Raw genomic sequence first — 20,917 nt, 5'->3', positions numbered from 1 at the left:
GGAACACAATTAAATGCTTTTGGACTAAAACGAAAGCTAAAGGGCACTAATAAGTAGTCAAAATCCCCACTTATCACCACCTTTCTACAACATGCATGACCACTGGATGCTTCCACAACACTTCGATCCCCCTTCTGAACATGAATCAACTATATGATCTCCCATTCTTCACCCCACAGGAGACAATCAACATAAATCCGTTGTTCTTCCCATGGAAACCATAACCAACTCAAGCTCCACAGCCACCCCAGATGCCCATGCAGATGGACAATCCACAACCTGTACCTCCACAAGAACCAGAAGAAATGTGAGTGCACAGAGCCTCGTTCACAGAAATCTCAAGCCTACGCGGAGCAGCCCTTATGCTATTCCTGGAAATGGAGGACAAGAAATACATACACCACTGCCCTGTGGTCCTATACAAGTGCTCTCTACATATACGCCCACCACTCAACACTGCGATAGCAAAATATGCAGTGGTGCTGATTCCATCTCTGAGGGGAAGCCAATTCCCTCAACTACAAAGCCAGAACACTATAACTCCCCAAACAAACACCCAACTCATGAATAGACCCACAAGCTTTGGAATATTAGGGGAACCAATAATGATAATTTTAGGCATAACTCTAGGGAATTTATTAATAGTCATTACATGGTCACACTCATAGAAACTAGTATGGAAAGTCATGATACTCTGAGATATGACTTTAACTTCTCTGACATGATCGAAGTTCCTGCACAAGGTAGGTCGGGAGGGTTGGTTATCCTTTGGCAAGAAAATGTTGTTGCCATTAACCACATCTTCTAGTCTCCTCAATACATTAAAGCCATGATCCAGTTAAAGCCCAATCACCAACCTTGGTTATTTAGTATCATTTGTGCTAGCACGCCTCTAGTGAACCGCAATCTTCTTTGGGACCACATTAGAAATATTATTGATAATTACAAAGGTCCTTGGTTATATGGGTGACTTTAATTATATTCTGTGTCAAGAAGAAATATGGGGTGGTATACCGTTAAATAGAACTAGATCCTCTAAGCTCTGTGCCTCTATAAATTACTGTAAGCTCATTGACCTAGTATTTAAGGGCATCTGTTACACTTGGTCCAACCATAGAAAGAGACACCATGGTTTGATATTGGAAAGACTTGATCGTTGCTTTACCAATGATGCATGGCTGCAACAGCACCCCCAAGCCTCAGTCTTACATCTCCCAAAAACCTACTCTGGCCACAACCCCTCCTTATTAATCTTACCCAACCGCATAGAAGACCTACCGAAAGACCCTTCCGTTTAGAATCCTATTGGTGTACTCACCCTGATTTTGCTTCGATTGTCCATAATAGTTGGCAGGGAAAAGAATTTGTGGATGCAATAGAGTACTTCCAACATAACGTTCTCAATTGGAATAGAAATACTTTCGGAGATATATTTCATAAAAAGAAAAGGCTCCTAGCTAGGTTAAACGGTATCCAACAATCATGTCACTACCCAACCAGTATCTTTCTTTAAAACATAGAACAAAACCTCACTCTTGAATACAATAATATCCTTAAAATCGAGGATGACTACTGGAAGATACGATCTCCTATAAATTGGTTAAATGAGGGAGATGCCAACACTAAACTCTTTCATCTCTCAGTAATTAATAGACGAAGGAGAAACATAATCTCTTTCTTTAAAGATGATAATGACAATTGGATCATGGACCATGAAAGACTTATTGACTATATTCTTTCTTACTTTTAGTCTGCATTTACTACCAGCCATACATCTACTAATTGGCAAGAAATTAACAAAAGTACTACCACCTTTAATATCACTAAACTTTCTGACCTAGATAGACCCCTTCGAGATCAGGAAATCATCTCTGCTTTGTTTTCCTCTAATCCCTTTAAGTCTCTAGGTCCGGATGGTTTCAATCCATTCTTTTACCAAATACCGAGTACATGGGGTCGGTTGTGCTCATACTACACTTCTGCACCTTGCATGCAGATATTCGCTGGGGATCAGCTACGGAGTTCGTGGACCTAGCATTGAAGACGTACCAGTACTCTAGATATAAGCTACAAATCATTCTAGTAGTTTAGGATTTATATTCTTTTTATGTAAATTTCAAATAGATATTGTATTTATTCTTCATAATGACTTTGTAAATCTAAATCATAGTGGCTCTGACTTGTACTACCAGTCCTTGGGATAGTTGTATTAGTGTCTTTTGGCCATTTTATTTATTATCTCTATTGCTTTCTTATCACAGTAGTGGAATATAGTTAGGCTTACCTAGAAGGTTGAGTTAGGTGCTATCACGACTAAGTGAATTTTGGGTCGTGACAAGTTGGTATCAAAGCACTAGGTTCATAGGTTCTATGAATCATGAGCAAGTGTCTAGTAGAGCTTTGTGGATCTGTATGATGATGTCCATACCTATCTTCAAGAGGCTATAGGGCATCTAGGAAACTTCCCTTCTTTCTTTTCGTATCGCGTGACTTTGTTTCAGCTTGGCGCCTATATCTTTGATTTCTTCCTATTCACTCGTATGTGTTATTGCGCACTCGGTATCAACTATGCTCCGACTATTTGTGATACTGTTGATGGACTATAAAGGGCTATGTATGCTTGATTGTAGTTGCTATATGTCGTCTATTCTTGGAAGGGGATGCGATGGTAGACTTTTCAATCATTTATTTGTGGGATGCAATTGATTCTTGTATCTGGTTAATAAGTACGAACTCATTTTCTAGTTGTTGTGACCATGGTATGGTCATGAGAGATGTTGATCTGAGGCTAGCCGGTGGGATTTGAGGTTGTATGATTCTTATGAGGCTTCTATTCAGTGGGATTTATATACTACCACTTTAGAGGGCTTGAGGAAGTTGGCATGACGGTCACCATGATGAGTATGTACTTGGCAGAGTCTTTTAGAGTGTTTTATGACTAGAGGTGCGAGACCGAGGCAATTATGAAGGAAGGGTGCTATGAGTTACAAACGATGTGTTTTATGGCTTCGAGCTAAGTGGGGGAGCCTGCTATCGATGATCGGATTGCATGGGCATACATTATATTAGTTTTTGGACTAAGATGTGGTTGCGGATTGGTTATGATTTGAGAAAGGTTTTATCGAGGATGATTTAGAGCAAGGTGAATGACTATCGAGAAGGTTCTGATGAGTTCAAGACTCATATGTGGTATTTATAGATTTTTCAGATTTGTGTATGGCTAGGACTTAAGATCTATATTAGATGGTGTCTAGACTTGCAATACTCCTATATCATTATTGACTATACATAGCAAGTATTAGAGAGATGCAAAAGACGACTTCGAGTTCACAGAAGGTCCCTTTAGAGCGAGCACTTCGGGTTGAGTTACTTCTGGGTTTGACTGTCTGCGTGACTCGGTTGAGTTATAGGAAAATCAGTTCAGATAATTTGATTATGTGTTAATGGGTTTTGAAGGATTCATGATGATTATGGCCACGACTCGGGTTGATGTCTTCTACAGGTATAAAAGTTGTGTTGCGTGTGGTGATGTTGTCACAACCCCAATTTCCCTCCGTAGGATATCGTGACAACGCCTAGTCTCTAATACTAGGTAAGCCTAACAAGTATGCGAAATAACTGAAATATTAAGCCAAATCTCAAAACGTTAACATTTGTAATAAATGACAACTGCAATTCAAGTAATAACAACTCCCAAAACCCGAGAGATATAAGTCACAAGCTCTAAAGAGAAATACTAAAAATTCTATACATCAGAGTCTAATGAGGATAAGTAAACAACATAATAAAGATAGAGGGGGACTCCGAGGTCTGCAGACGCTGGTAGATATACCTTGAAGTCTCCACGTACGGTCTAGCTCACTAGTACCTATTCTGGTAGGAAGTACCTGGATATGCACAAAACGATATGCAGAAGCGTAGTATGAGTACACCGTAACGATACCCAGTAAGTGCCAAGCCTAACCTTAGTAGAGTAGTGACGATGTCAGGTCAGCGCCCTACTGGAATTTATAAGAAACAAAGCAGCAGATATAATGTTGTAATGAAATGATAGAGAAGTGTAACAATAGATATTTACTGAAGGTAACTACACAGAATCAAAGAAGATAATTACAACACGTAAGGAAACAAAAATCTTACAAGTTAAGGGATAACAACAACAAACAATATAGCAAATAGAGGAAATCAACAGTTGCACTCCCGAGGTACCGCCTCGTAGTCCCAAAAGTAAATATCTCACAATGGCACGACAGAAACCTCGTGCAAACAGTAACAACCTCACGACAGAAACGTCGTGCCACAATAACAATCTGCACGGTAGAAACCTCATGCCTCCACCAAATAATTACCTCAACAAAATCAGGAAAACCAATACATAAATAATGAAACAAGGATATTACAAGCAAAATATCCTATAGTTGAATAGAAATCAAGAAAGCATGTAATTCAACTAAGCATGTTGTACAAATTTCAAATAAGAGATAAGGCACATAGACATGTGCAACTAGGCTAAACATGATGACTACACATGCTAGAGTTACTAAGTTAAGGAAATAAAATTAAATAACTTAGCAAAAACCAGATTTGTAATATTTAGCCCGAGTACGCACTCGTCACCTCGCGTATACGGACTTCACATATTTCAAATTACCATAACAGTACCAAATCACAAGGGAAATTTCCCCCACACAAGGTTAGATAAGTCACTTACCTAAAACCTCGCTCAATCAATCAATAAGAAGGCCTTTCCCTCGATTTCCCAACTCCGATCGACTCGAATCTAGCCAAAATAATTTCACACAATAAATATAACTATAGAAAACGAATTTAAATGATGAAATTACGACTTTAACAAAGAATTAAAAAATCACTCCAAAAGGTCGACCTGGGCCCACGTCTCAGACCATACAAGAATTACTCAAATCCGACCTCAAATCGCCTTTCAAATCCCCAAATTTTAGCCTAAGAAGTCTTTCCAAAATTTCCCAAATTTCCAACTAAAAATACTAATTAAATGATGAAAACAACAATAGATTTGTGTAATATAGCCAAAATCGAGTTAGAATTCCTTAGGTTCACAAACCTAAGGAAATGGACAATGAAATGAAACCCTCGAACTTAGGCTTTTTTTGCCCAGCGATTTTGCATCTGCGAACCCACAATCGCATATGTGGCTCCGCACCTACGAAATTTCCATCACAGGTGCGGTTCTCACTTAGCCCAGCAACCTCTGCTTCTGCATACCCAAATGCGCATCTACGCTCTCGCTCCTGTGGAAGGGGCTCTACTTCTGCAACCCCAGGCTTGGCTAGCTTTTCCGCTCCTGCGCTTCCTCAACCGCCCCTGCGAGTTCGCTTATGCTGAACTTTGACCGCATCTGTGGTCTCAGCTGGGCAGGCCACAAATCGCTTCTGCAATCAACCCCCCGCATTTACGAGGCCGCACCTGCGACCGCTCCCTCTGCAGGTGCGAAGACACCAGAACCAACCCAGCATCAGCAATTCCCCTTTGTCCGAAAATGGTCCGATTTCCATCCGATTCACATTCGGGGCCCCCGAGCCCCCGTCCGAATATACCAACAAGTCCTAAAACATCATACGAACATAGTCGATCCTTCAAATCAAATCAAACAATGCTAAAAACATGAATTGCGCATCGATTCAAGCCTAATGAACTTTAGAACTTCTAACTTCTACATTCAATGCCGAAATTTATCAAATCACATCCGATTGACCTCAAATTTTGCACACAAGTTATTTTTGACATTACAGACCTATTCAAACTTTCAAAATCATAATCCGACCCCAATATCAAAAAGTCCACTCCCGGTCAAACCTTCCAAAATCTTTCAACTTTCCAACTTTCGCCAATTAACGCTGAAATGACCTACAGACCTCCAAATCAACATCCGGACATGCTCCTAAGACCAAAATCACCCTACGGATCTATCTGAACCATCACAACTCCATTACGGTCACATAGATCAAACTACGGTCGACTCCTATGACCTAAACTTCCAATTTAGGGACTACGTGTCCCATTCCACTCCGAAACTCTCCCGAATCCGACAGCAAGCACCCCGGCAAGTCACAGAACCACAAAAATAAAATAGAGGGAGCAATAAATAGGGGATCAGGGCTAATACTCTCAAAATGAATGGCCGGGTCGTTACATCCTCCCCCTTTTGAAACAAACGTTCGTCCTCGAACAAGTATTGAGACATACCTGTAGTGGTGAAAAGATGAGGATTATGGCTACACATATCATGCTCGATCTCCCAAGTCACCTCCTCGACTGGATGACCCCTCCACTGAACCTTCACTGAAGCTATGTTCTTTGACCTCAACTTTCGAACATGCCTATCCAAAATGGCCACCGGCTCCTCAACATAAGATATATCCTTGTCCAACGAACTGAGCTGAAGTCTAACACATGAGACGGATCGCCGTGATACTTCTTGAGCATGGAAACATGGAATACTGGATGAATTGCAGAGAGGCTAGGTGGTAGTGCAAGTCTGTAAGCCACCTCTCCAACCCTCCCAAGAATATCAAAAGTTTCGATAGACCTAGGGCTCAACTTGCCCTTCCTCCCGAACCTCATAACGCCCTTCATGGGCAAAACCCGGAGCAAGACCTACTCCTCAACCATGAATACAATGTCACAAACCTTTCGATCCATATAGTTCTTCTGTCTGGATTGGGCTGTATGAAGTCGATCCTGAATCAATTTAACCTTTTCCAACGCATCCTGAACCAAATATGTACCTAATAGCCTAGCCTCACTCGGCTCAAACCAAACCACCGAAGATTGGCACCGCCTACCATATGAAGACTCATATGGTTCTATGTGAATGCTCGACTGATAACTGTTGTTCTAGGCAAACTTTGTAAGTGGCAAGAACTGATCCCAAGAACCCCCAAAATTCATCACACACGTACAGAACATATCCTCAAATATCTGAATAGTACGCTTGGGTTGTCCGTCCGTCTGAGGGTGGAATGCTGTACTCAACTCCACCCGCATGCCCAACTCATGTTATACGGCTCCCCAGAACCACGATGTAAATTATGTACCCCTATCAGAGATGATAGATACCGGCACACCATGAAGCCTGACAATCTCGTGAATATAAACCTGGTCTAGCTGCTCCGAAGAGAGTAAGTAGTAACCACGAGAATGAAATGAGCTGACTTGGTCAATCTATCCACAATCACCTAAGCTACATCGAACTTCGTCTAAGTCCGTGGGAGCCCAACAACGAAATCCATAGTGATTTGCTCTCATTTCCACTCTGAAATCTCTAGCTTCTAAAGCAATCCACCTGGACGCTGATGTTCATACTTCATCTCCTGACATTTTAGGCACTGAGCTACATACTCCACTATGTCCTTCTTCATTCTCCTCCACCAATAATGCTGCCTCAGGTCCTGATATATCTCTGCGACACCTGGGTGAATGGAGTACCGCAAATTGTGAGCCTCCTGGAGAATCAGCTCACGAAAACCATCTACATTGGGCACACATAGACTGCCCTGCATCCGTAATACGCCGTCATCTCCAATAGTGACTTCCTTGGCATCACCGTGCTGAACTGTGTCCTTAAGGACAAGCAGATGGGGGTCATCATACTGACGCTCTCTAATACGATCATAAAAAGAAAACTGAGAAACTACACAAGCCAAAACTCGGCTCGACTCGGAAACATCTAATCTGACAAACTGGTTGGCCAAGGCCTGAACATCCAAGGCTAAAGGCTTCTCTATTACTGGTAGATATGCTAAACTGCCCAAACTCTTCGCCTTACGACTCAAGGCATCGACCACCATATTGGTCTTCCCGGGATGATATAAAATGGTGATATCATAATCCTTAAGCAGCTCCAACCACCTCCGTTACCACAATTAAGATCCTCCTATTTAAACAGATGCTGTAGACTCCGGTGATCGGTGTAGACCTCATAAGGGACACCATACTAATTGTGTCGCTAGATTTTCAAGGCATGAAAAATATCTGCTAACTCGAGGTCGTGGACATGATAGTTCTTCTCATGCACCTTTAGCTGTCTAAACACCGCACCGAGATCGATGCACGATACATCACAATACACTGTATAGGACCCCGAACAAGAAGGCAAAACCAACACTGGGGCTGTAGTCAAAGCAATCTTGAGCTTTTGAAATCTCTCCTCACACTCCTCGGTCCACCTGAACGGAGCACCCTTCTAGGTCAGCCTAGTCATTGGTGCGGTAATAGACGAGAAACCCTCTATAAATCGATGGTAATACCCCGCCAAACCAAGAAAACTTCGGATCTCTGTAGCTGAGGATGGTCTGGGCCAACTCTGTACCGCTTCAATCTTCTTCGGATCTACCTTGATCCCCTCACTCGATACTACATGACCAGAAAATGCCACTGAATCTAGCCAAAATTCACACTTCGAAAATTTTGCATATAACTTCTTTTCTCTCAAGGCCTGAAGCATAATCCTTAGGTGCTGCTCATGATCCTCTCGGCTCTGAGAGTACACCAGAATGTTGCCAATGAACACAATGACAAACTAGTCAAGATAGGGCTGAAATACACTGTTCATCAAGTGCATGAATGCTGTTGGGGCATTGGGCAGCCCAAACGACATCACAAGGAACTTGTAATGACCATACCGAGTCCTGAAAGCAGTCTTCGGGATATCTGGTTTCCGAATCTTCAACTGATGATTGCCTGAATGCAAGTCGATCTTAGAGAACACTCTAGCACTCTGAAGTTGATCAAATAGGTCATCAATACATGGCAATGGATACCGATTCTTCACTGTAACCTTGTTCAACTGGCGATAATCAATACACATTCGCTAAGAACCATATGTCTTCTTCACAAACAAGAGAAGAGCACCCTAAGGTGACACACTGGCCGAATGAAGCCCTTATCGAGCAATTCTTGCAACTGTTCCTTTAAATCCTTCAACTCTGCTGGGGCCATACGATAAGGTGGAATAGAAATGGTCTGAGTGCCCCATAAATAATTAATGCCAAAGTCAATATCCCTGTCAGGCGGCATGCCTGGAAGATCCGTCGGGAATACATCTGAATAGTACCTTACTACCGGAACAGACTCGATGGTAGGAGTATCAACACTAACATCTCTCACATAGGCCAGATACGCATCACACCCCTTCTCAACCATCCACTGAGCCTTTACAAACGAGACAACCCTGCTAGGAATATAATCTAAAGTACCTCCACTCTAACCGCAATAGACTTGGCATAGCCAACATCACCGTCTTGGTGTGGCAATTAAGGATAACATGATAGGGCGACAACTAGTCCATGCCTAAAATAACATCGAAATCCACCATACTGAGCAATAATAAAGCAGTTCTGGTCTCAAAACCACTAAGAACAACCAAACACGATCGATACACATGGTCAACAATAATAAAATCTCCCATAGGCATAGACACATAGACAAGAGAACTCAAAGAATAATGAGATACACCCAAATACAGAGCAAAATAAGATGACAAATAGGAATAAGTGGAGTGTGGATCAAATAAGATTGTTGCATCTCTATGACAGACCGAAACAATATATGTAATGACAGAGTCGGATAAAACTGCCTCCGTCCTAGCAGGAAGGGCATAATATCTAGCCTGGCCTCCCCCTCTGGGGCGACCTTTACCTGCTCGACCTCCACCTCGAGTTGGCTGTGCAAGTAGGGTGGTAGCTGGTGTTGTAACCATATCCTGAGGACATCGTGGAGCATGCAGTGCCTGAATGGTATGTGTATGTTCACCCCTCCCGAGTCTGGGGCAATCCCTCACTATATGATGAGTGTCACCACATTCAAAACAAAGCTCTGGGAGGACGTGGCTCCGGTGGCTGGCTCAGGCCGGATCGACTGGATTGACCGCTAAAAGCACCCCGTGCAGGAGGTGTACTAGATAATAGCAGTGCATAATAGGGAGCATGGGGCCTAGGAGTGGCCGGAGTACAGCTGGCGGCTGGAAGTGCTGAATGAATAGGGCAACCAACATTGTCACTATCCTGACGATCTGCAGTTGGGGCACGAGTACCACTATATGTGCCAGACTCTCAAGACCTCTTGGACTCCCTCTCCTCTCTTTCCCGAGTCAACATACCCTCCAATCTCCTAGCGATCCCACCACCTGCTGTTATGCGATGTCCATCTCCAACTCTCAGGACATGCAAAATATGATATTGGGGTTGTGTCCCTCAATAAATCGATGAACCCGCTCCCGAACAATAGCAACCAAGGCTGGTGAATGCCTAGCCAAATCACTGAACTGGACCGTATACTCCGACACGGTCATAGAACCCTGGCACAACTGCTCAAACTCTGTGCACCATGCATCTCTGAGACTTTGGGGAACATACTCCCTCAAGAACATATCTGAGAATTGAGTGCAAGAATGTGAAGCTGCTTCGGCTAGACTACCCAAATCATATGTTCTCCATCACTGATAGGCCGTTCCTCTAAGCTGGAATATTGTGAAAGAAACCCCACTAGTCTCTACAACACCTATAGTATGGAGGATACAGTGGCACTCCTCAAGAAAACCCTAGGCATCCTCTGACGCCAAGACACTGAAAATAGGAGAGTGGTACTTCTTGTACCTCTCGAGCCTGAGATGCTCTTCCTTAGAAACTGCTGCTCTAGCCCGGGCCGAACTGGGTCTACTGGCTACAGTAGTATGACCTTTGGAACCTGGTCGACCTTGACCCGCTGCTCTGGGGTATGGGCGGCGGGAGTCTTTGCTCCTCCCCCGGCCTGGGAAGAGGCAGGAGCAAGTTGTATTAAACCTGCCTGAGCCAAAGTGCTGAACATGCTCAGAAACTAGTCGAGAGTCTCCTAGAGGGCTGGTACAGTAACAAGCGTCTCACGTGCCTGCCCTCTAACTAGAGCTACTAGCAGCTCTGCTGTAGCAGCTCATGCGGGTGCTCTGGCTGCACCACATGGATGTCCTCGGCCTCTACACCGGCCCCGGCCTCTCGCGGCTCTAGCAGGGGGCGGGGGTGTCTGTTCATCTGATCCAGTTGTACATGTCCTCACCATTTGTGAGAGAATAGAAAGACATAAAATTTAGAATCCGAAGTCAAAGATTTTGCACGATAAGGAATCAAAGAAGTGAAGCTTTTCCTAGCAGTTCCATAGCCTCCCAAAGATAAGTACAGGAGTCTCTGTACTAATCCGAGAGACTCTACTAAACCTGCTTGTGACTCATAACACCTATGAACCTAGAGCTCTGATACCAACTTATCACGACCCCAATTTTTCTTCGTAGGATATCGTGACGACACCTAGTTTCTAAGACTAGGTAAGCCTAACAAGTATGCGGAATAACTGAAATATTAAGTCAAATCTCAAAACGTCAACATCTGTAATAAATGAAAACTACAATTCAAGTAATAACAACTCCCAAAACTCGGCAGATATAAGTCACAAGCTCTAAAGAGAAATACTAAATATCTCTATACATCAGAGTCTAATGAGGATAAGGAAACAACATAATAAAGATAGAGGGGGACCTCAAGGTCTGCGGATGCTGGCAGATATACCTTGAAGTCTCCACGTACGGGCTAGCTCACTGGTACCTGGTCTGGTAGGAAGTACCTGGATCTGCACAAAAAGATGTGCATAAGCTTATTATGAGTACACCATAATGATACCTAGTAAGTGCCAAGCCTAACATCGGTAGAGTAGTGACGAGGTCAGGTCAGGGCCCTACTAGAATTTATAAGAAACAAGACAACAAATATAATGATGTAATGAAATAACATATAAGTGTAACAATAGAAATTTATGGAAGGTAACTATACGAAATCAAAGAAGACAATTACAACACGTAAGGAAACAAAATACTTACAAGTTAAGGAACAACAACAACAAACAATACAACAAATAGAGGAAATCAACATGGGCACGGGTCATAGAACCCTGGCGCAACTGCTCAAACTACCATACATCTCTGAGACTCTGTGGAACATACTCCCTCAAGAACATATCTGAGAACTGAATCCAAGTGTGTGAAGCTGCTTCGGCTAGACTACCCAAATCATATGTTCACCACCACTGATAGGCCGTTCCTCTAAGCTGGAATATAGTGAAAGAAAACCCACTAGTCTCTGCAACACCTATAGTATGGAGGATACAGTGACATTCTTCAAGAAAACCCTAGGCATCCTCTGACGCCAAGACACTGAAAATAGGAGAGTGGTACTTCTTGTACCTCTCGAGCCTGAGATGCTCTTCCTTAGAAACTGCTGCTCTAGCCCGGGCCGAACTGGGTCTACTGGCTACAGTAGTATGACCTTTGGAACCTGGTCGACCTTGACCCGCTGCTCTGGGGTATGGGCGGCGGGAGTCTTTGCTCCTCCCCCGGCCTGGGATGTGGCAGGAGCAAGTGGTATCAACCCTGCCTGAGCTAAAGTGCTGAACATGCTCAAAAACTAGTCGAGAGTCTCCTGGAGGGCTGGTACAGTAACAAGCATCTCACGTGCCTGCCCTCTAACGGGAGCTACTGGCGGCTCCGCTATAGCAGCTCCTGCGGGTGCTCTGGCTGCACCATATGGACGTCCTCGGCCTCTACACCGGCCTCGACCTCTCGCGGCTCTAGCAGGGGGTGGGGATGTTTGGTCATCTGATCTAAATGTACGTGTTCTCACCATCTGCGAGAGAATAGAAAGACATAAAATTTAGAATCCGAAGTCAAGGATTTCGCACGATAAGGAATCAAAGAAGTGAAGCTTTTCCTAGCAGTTCTATAGCCTCCCAAAGATAAGTACAGGCGCCTCTGTACTGATTCGAGAGACTCTACTAAACCTGCTTGTGACTCATAACACCTATGAACCTAGAGCTCTAATACCAACTTGTCACGACCCCAATTTTTCTCCATAGGATGTCGTGACGACACCTAGTATCTAAAACTAGGTAAGCCTAACAAGTATGCGGAATAACTGAAATATTAAGTCAAATCTCAAAACGTCAACATCTGTAATAAATGAAAATTACAATTCAAGTAATAACAACTCCCAAAACTCTGTAGATATAAGTCATAAGCTCTAAAGAGAAATACTAAATATCTCTATACATTAGAGTCTAATGAGGATAAGGAAACAACATGATAAAGATAGAGGGGGACCTCAAGGTCTGCGGATGTTGGCAAATATACCTTGAAGTCTCCACATACGGGCTAGCTCACTGGTACCTAATCTAGTAAGAAGTACCCGGATCTGCACAAAACGATGTGCAGAAGCTTATTAAGCGTACACCACAATGATACCTAGTAAGTGCCAAGCCTAACATCAGTAGAGTAGTGACGAGGTGAGGTTAGGGCCTTACTGGAATTTATAAGAAACAAGGTAGCAGATATAATGATGTAATGAAATGACAGATAAGTGTAACAATTGAAATTTATGGAAGGTAACTATAGGAAATCAAAGAAGACAATTACAACACGTAAGGAAACAAAAAACTTACAAGTTAAGGAACAACAATAACAAACAATACAACAAATAGAGGAAATCAACATGGGCATGGGTCATAGAACCCTGGTGCAACTGCTCAAACTCTGCGCACCATGCATCTCTGAGACTCTGGGGAACATACTCTCTCAAGAACATATCTAAGAACTGAGTCCAAGTGTGTGAAGCTGCTTCGGCCAGACTACCCAAATCATATGTTCGCCACCACTGGTAGGTCGTTCCTCTAAGCTGGAATATAGTGAAAGAAACCCCACTAGTCTTTGCAACACCTATAGTATGGAGGATACAGTGGCACTCTTCAAGAAAACCCAAGGCATCCTCTGATGCCAAGCCACTAAAAGTAGGCGAGTGGTACTTCTTGTACCTCTCGAGCCTGAGATGCTCCTCCTCAGAAACTGCTGCCCTAGCCCGGGCCGAACTGGGGCTACTAGCTACAGTAGTATGACCTTTGGAACCTGGTTGACCTGGACCCGCTGCTCTGGGGTATGGGCGGCGGGAGTCTTTGATCCTCCCCCGGCCTGGGATGTGGCAGGAGCAAGTGGTATCAACCCTGCCTGAGCCAAAGTGCTGAACATGCTCAGAAACTAGTCGAGAGTCTCCTGGAGGGCTGGTACAGTAACAAGCGTCTCACGTGCCTGCCCTCTAACTAGAGCTACTGGCGGCTCCGCTGTAGCAGCTCATGCGGGTGCTCTGGCTGCACCACATGGACGTCCTCGGCCTTTACACTGGCCCCGGCCCCGTCCTCTAGCTGCTCTAGCAAGGGGCGGGGGTTTCTGGTCATCTGATCCAGTTGTACGTATCCTCACCATCTGTGAGAGAATAGAAAGACATAAAATTTAGGATTCGAAGTCAAAGATTTTGCATGATAAGGAATCAATGAAGTGAAGCTTTTCCTAGCAGATCTATAGCCTCCCAAAGATAAGTACAAGCGTCTCTGTTCTGATCCGAGAGACTCTACTAAACCTGCTTGTGACTTATAACACCTATGAACCTAGAGCTCTGATACCAACTTGTCACGACCCCAATTTTTCTCCGTAGGATGTCGTGATGATACCTAGTATCTAAGACTAGGTAAGCCTAATAAGTATGCAGAATAACTGAAATATTAAGTCAAATATCAAAACGTCAACATCTGTAATAAATGAAAACTACAATTCAAGTAATAACAACTCCCAAAACTCGGTAGATATAAGTCACAAGCTCTAAAGAGAAATACTAAATATCTCTATACATCAGAGTCTAATGAGGATAAGGAAACAACATAATAAAGATAAAGGGGGACCTCAAGGTCTGCAGATGCTGGCAGATATACCTTGAAGTCTCCATATACGAGCTAGCTCACTGGTACCTAATCTAGTAAGAAGTACCCGGATCTGCACAAAACGATGTGCAGAAGCTTATTAAGCGTACACCACAATGATTCCTAGTAAGTGCCAAGCCTAACATCAGTAGAGTAGTGACGAGGTGAGGTCAGGGCCTTACTGGAATTTATAAGAAACAAGGCAGCAAATATAATGATGTAATGAAATGACAGATAAGTGTAACAATTGAAATTTATGGAAGGTAACTATAGGAAATCAAAGAAGACAATTACAACACGTAAGGAAACAAAAAACTTACAAGTTAAGGAACAACAACAACAAACAATACAACAAATAGAGGAAATCAACATAGGCACGGGTCATAGAACCCTGGTGCAACTGCTCAAACTCTGCGCACCATGCATCTCTGAGACTCTGGGGAACATACTCTCTCAAGAACATATCTAAGAACTGAGTCCAACTGTGTGAAGCTGCTTCGGCCAGACTACCCAAATCATATGTTCGCCACCACTGGTAGGACGTTCCTCTAAGCTGGAATATAGTGAAAGAAACCCCACTAGTCTCTGCAACACCTATAGTATGGAGGATACAGTGGCACTCTTCAAGAAAACCCTAGGCATCCTCTGACGCCAAGCCATTGAAAGTAGGCGAGTGGTACTTCTTGTACCTCTCGAGCCTGAGATGCTCCTCCTCAAAAACTGCTGCCCTAGCCCGGGCCGAACTAGGGCTACTGGCTACAGTAGTATGACCTCTAGAACCTGGTCGACCTGAACCCGCAGCTATGGGGTATGGGCGGCGGGAGTCTTTGCTCCTCCCCTAGTCTGGGATATGGCAGGAGCAAGTGGTATCAACCCTGCCTGAGCCAAAGTGCTGAACATGCTCAGAAACTAGTCGAGAGACTCCTAGAGGGCTGGTACAGTAACAAGCGTCTCAGGTGCTTGCCCTCTAACTGGAGCTACTGGCGGCTCCGCTGTAGCAGCTCATGCGGGTGCTCTGGCTGCACCACATGGACGTCCTCGGCCTCTACAGGCCCTGGCCCCGTCCTCTCACTGCTCTAGCAGGGGGCAGGGGTGTCTGGTTATCTGATCCAGTTGTACGTGTCCTCACCATTTGTGAGAGAATAGAAAGACATAAAATTTAGGATCCGAAGTCAAAGATTTCGCATGATAAGGAATCAAAGAAGTGAAGCTTTTCCTAGCAGATCCATAGCCTCCCAAAGATAAGTACAAGCGTCTCTGTACTGATCCGAGAGACTCTACTAAACCTGCTTGTGACTCATAACACTTATGAACCTAGAGCTCTGATACCAACTTGTCACGACCCCAATTTTCCTCCGTAGGATGTCGTGACGACACCTAGTATCTAAGACTAGGTAAGCCTAACAAGTATGCGGAATAACTGAAATATTAAGTCAAATCTCAAAACGTCAACATCTGTAATAAATGAAAACTACAATTCAAGTAATAACAACTCCCAAAACTCGGTAGATATAAGTCACAAGCTCTAAAGAGAAATACTAAATGTCTCTATACATCAGAGTCTAATGAGGATAAAGAAACAACATAATAAAGATAGAGGGGGACCTCAAGGTCTGCGGATGCTGGCACATATACCTTGAAGTCTTCACGTACGGGCTAGCTAACTAGTACCTAGTCTGGTAGGAAGTACCCGGATCTGCACAAAAAGATGTGCAAAAGCTTATTATGAGTACACCACAATGATACTTAGTAAGTGCCAAGCCTAATATCGGTAGAGTAGTGACGAGGTCAGGTCAGGCCCCTACTGGAATTTATAAGAGACAAGGCACCAGATATAATGATGCAATGAAATGCCAGATAGGTGTAACAATAGAAATTTATGGAAGGTAACTATACGAAATCAAAGAAGACAATTACAACACGTAAGGAAACAAAAAACTTACAAGTTAAGGAACAACAAAAACAAACAATACAACAAATAGAGGAAATCAACATGGGCACGCGTCATAGAACCCTGGCGCAACTGCTCAAACTCTACGCACCATGCATCACTGAGACTCTAAAGACCATACTACTTCAAGAACATATCTGAGAACTGAGTCCAAGTGTGTGAAGCTGCTTCGGCCAGATTACCCAAATCATGTGTTCGCCACCACTAATAGGCTGTTCCTCTAAGCTGGAATATAGTGAAAGAAACCCCACTAGTCTCTGCAACACCTATAGTATGGAGGATACAATGGCACTCCTCAAGAAAACCCTAGGCATCCTCTGACTCAAAGCCACTGAAAGTAGGAGAGTGGTACTTCTTGTACCTCTCGAGCCTGAGATGCTCCTCCTCAAAAACTGCTGCCATAGCCTCGGGCTGAACTGGGGCTACTGGCTACAATAGTATGACCTCTGGAATCTGGTCGACCTAGACCCGATGCTCTGGGGTATGGGCGGCGGGAGTCTTTGCTCCTCCTCTGCCTGGGATGTGGCAGGAGCAAGTGGTATCAACCCTGCTTGAGCCAAAGTGCTGAACATGCTCAAACACTAGTCGAGAGTCTCCTAGAGGGCTGGTACAGTAACAAGCGTCTCAGGTGCTTGCCCTCTAACTGGAGCTACTGGCGGCTCCGCTGTAGCAGCTCATGCGGGTGCTCTGGCTGCACCACATGGACGTCCTCGGCCTCTACACCGGCCCCGGTCCCTCGCAGCTCTAGTAGGGGGCGGGGGTGTCTGGTTATCTGATCCAGTTGTACCTGTCCTCACCATCTGTGAGAAAATAGAAAGACATGAAATTTAGAATCCGAAGTCAAAGATTTTGCACGATAAGGAATCAATGAAGTAAAGCTTTTCCTAGCAGTTCCATAGCCTCCCAAAGATAAGTACAGGCATCTCTGTACTGATCCGAGAGACTCTACTAAACCTGCTTGTGACTCATAACACCTATGAACCTAGAGCTCTGATACCAACTTGTCACGACCCTAATTTTCCACCGTAGGATGTCGTGACGACACCTAGTATCTAAGACTAGGTAAGACTAACAAGTATGCGGAATAACAGAAATATTAAGTCAAATCTCAAAACGTCAACATCTGTAATAAATGAAAACTATAATTCAAGTAATAACAACTCCCAAAACTCGGTAGATATATGTCACAAGCTCTAAAGAGAAATACTAAATATCTCTATACACATCAGAGTCTAATGAGGATAAAGAAACAACATAATAAAGATAGAGGGGGACCTCAAGGTCTGCGGATGTTGGCAGATATACCTTGAAGTCTCCACGTACAGGCTAGCTCACTGGTACCTGGTCTGGTAAGAGGTACCCGGATCTGCACAAAAAGATGTGCAGAAGCTTATTATGAGTACACCACAATGATACCTTGTAAGTGCCAAGCCTAACATCGGTAGAGTAGTGACGAGGTCAGGTCAGGGCTCTGCTGGAATTTATAAGAAACAAGGCAACAAATATAATGATGTAATAAAATGACAGATACGTGTAACAATAGAAATTTATGGAAGGTAACTATACGAAATCAAAGAAGACAATTACAACACATAAGGAAACAAAAAACTTACAAGTTAAGGAACAATAACAACAAACAATACAACAAATAGAGGAAATCAACATGGGCACGGGTCATAGAACCCTGGCGCAACTGCTCAAACTCTGCGCACCATGCATCTCTTAGACTCTGGGGAACATATTCCCTCAAGAACATATCTGAGAACTGAGTCCAAGTGTGTGAAGCTGCTTCGACTAGACTACCCAAATCATATGTTCGCCACCACTGATAGGCCGTTCCTCTAAGCTGGAATATAGTGAAAGAAACCCCACTAGTCTCTGCAACACCTATAGTATGTAGGATACAGTGGCACTCCTCAAGAAAACCCTAGGCATCCTCTATTGCCAAGCCACTGAAAGTAGGAGAGTGGTACTTCTTGTACCTCTCGATCCTGAGATGCTCCTCCTCAGAAACTGTTGCCCTAGCCTCGGGCCGAACTGGGGATACTGGCTACAGTAGTATGACCTCTGGAACCTGGTCGACCTGGACCCGATACTCTGGGTATGGGTGGCGGGAGCCTTTGCTCCTCCCTCGGCCTGGGATGTGGCAGGAGCAAGTGGTATCAACCCTGCCTGAGCCAAAGTGTTGCACATGCTCAGAAACTAGTCGAGAGTCTCCTGGAGGGCTGGTACAGTAACAAGCGTCTCAGGTGCCCGCCCTCTAACTGGAGCTACTGGCAGCTCCGCTGTAGCAGCTCATGCGGGTGCTCTGGCTGCACCACATGGACGTCCTCGGCCTTTACACCGGCCCCGACCACGGCCTCTCGTGGCTCTAGCAGGGGGCGGAGGTGTCTGGTCATCTGATCCAGTTGTACGTGTCCTCACCATCTGTGAGAGAATAGAAAGACATAAAATTTAGAATCCGAAGTCAAAGATTTTGCACGATAAGGAATCAAAGAAGTGAAGCTCTTCCTAGAAGTTCCATAGCCTCCCAAAGATTAATACATGCGTCTCTGTACTGATCCGAGAGATTCTACTAAACCTGCTTGTGACTCATAGCACCTATGAACCTAGAGCTTTGATACCAACTTGTCACGACCCCAATTTTCCTCCGTAGGATATCGTGACGACACCTAGTATCTAAGACTAGGTAAGCCTAACAAGTATGCGGAATATCTGAAATATTAAGTCAAATCTCAAAACGTCAACATCTGTAATAAATGAAAACTACAATTCAAGTAATAACAACTCCCAAAACTCGGTAGATATAAGTCACAAGCTCTAAAGAGAAATACTAAATATCTCTATACATCAGAGTCTAATGATGATAAGGAAACAACATAATAAAGATAGAGGGGGAACTCAAGGTCTGCGGATGCTAGCAGATATACCTTGAAGTCTCCACATATGGGTTAGCTCACTGGTACCTGGTCTGGTAGGAAGTACCCGGATTTCCACAAAAAGATGTGCAGAAGCTTATTATGAGTACACCACAATGATACCTAGTAAGTGCCAAGCCTAACATCGGTAGAGTAGTGACGAGGTCAGGTCATGGCCCTACTGGAATTTATAAGAAACAAGGCAGCAGATATAATGATGTAATGAAATGACAAATAAGTATAACAATAGAAATTTATGGAAGGTAACTATAAGAAATCAAAGAAGACAATTACAACACGTAAGGAAACAAAAATCTTACAAGTTAAGGAACAACAACAACAAACAATACAACAAACAGAGGAAATCAACATGGGCACTCCCAAGGTACTGCCTCGTAGTCCCAAAAGTAAATATCTTACAACGGCATGACATAAACTTCATGCAAACAATAACAACCACACGGCAGAAACCTCGTGTCAAAATAACAATCCGCATGACAGAAACCTTGTGCCACCACCAAATAATTATCTCAACAAAATCACGAAAACCAACACATACCAAATGAAATAAGGATATTACAAGCAAAAAATCCTACAGTTAAAGAATTAATATGAAATCAAGAAAGCAGGTAATTCAACTTACGATGTTGTACAAATTTCAAATAAGAGATAAGGCACGTAAACATGTGCAATTAGGCTAAACATGATGACTACAAATGCTAGAGTTACTCGGTTAAGAAAATAAAAGGAAACTACTTAGCAAAAACCGAATTTTTAATATTTATCCCGAGTACTCACTCATCACCTCGCGTATACGGCCTTCACATATTGCAAATTACCATAACAATACCAAATTGTAAGGGGAATGTTTCCCCACAAGGTTAGACAAGTAACTTACCTCAAACCCCACTCAATCAATCAATAAGAAGGCCTTTCCCTTGATTTTTCAACTCCGATCAACTCGAATCTAGCCAAAACAATTTCATACTATAAATATAACTACATGAAACTAATTTAAATGATGAAATTACGACTTTAACAAAGAATTGAAAAATCGCTCTAAAACGTCGACCGGGGCCCACGTTTCAGAACCCGACCAAAATTATAAAATCTGAATACCCATTCGATATAGAGTCCAACCATACAGGAATTACTCAAATCCGACCTCAAATCGGCTTTCAAATCCCCAAATTTTAGCCTAAGAAGTCTTTCCAAATTTTCCCAAATTTTCAACTAAAAATACTAA

This window comes from Nicotiana tabacum, chromosome 22, assembly GCF_000715075.1.
Source record: "Nicotiana tabacum cultivar K326 chromosome 22, ASM71507v2, whole genome shotgun sequence".
Lineage (NCBI taxonomy): Eukaryota > Viridiplantae > Streptophyta > Magnoliopsida > Solanales > Solanaceae > Nicotiana > Nicotiana tabacum.
This window is presented reverse-complemented; position numbering follows the sequence as displayed.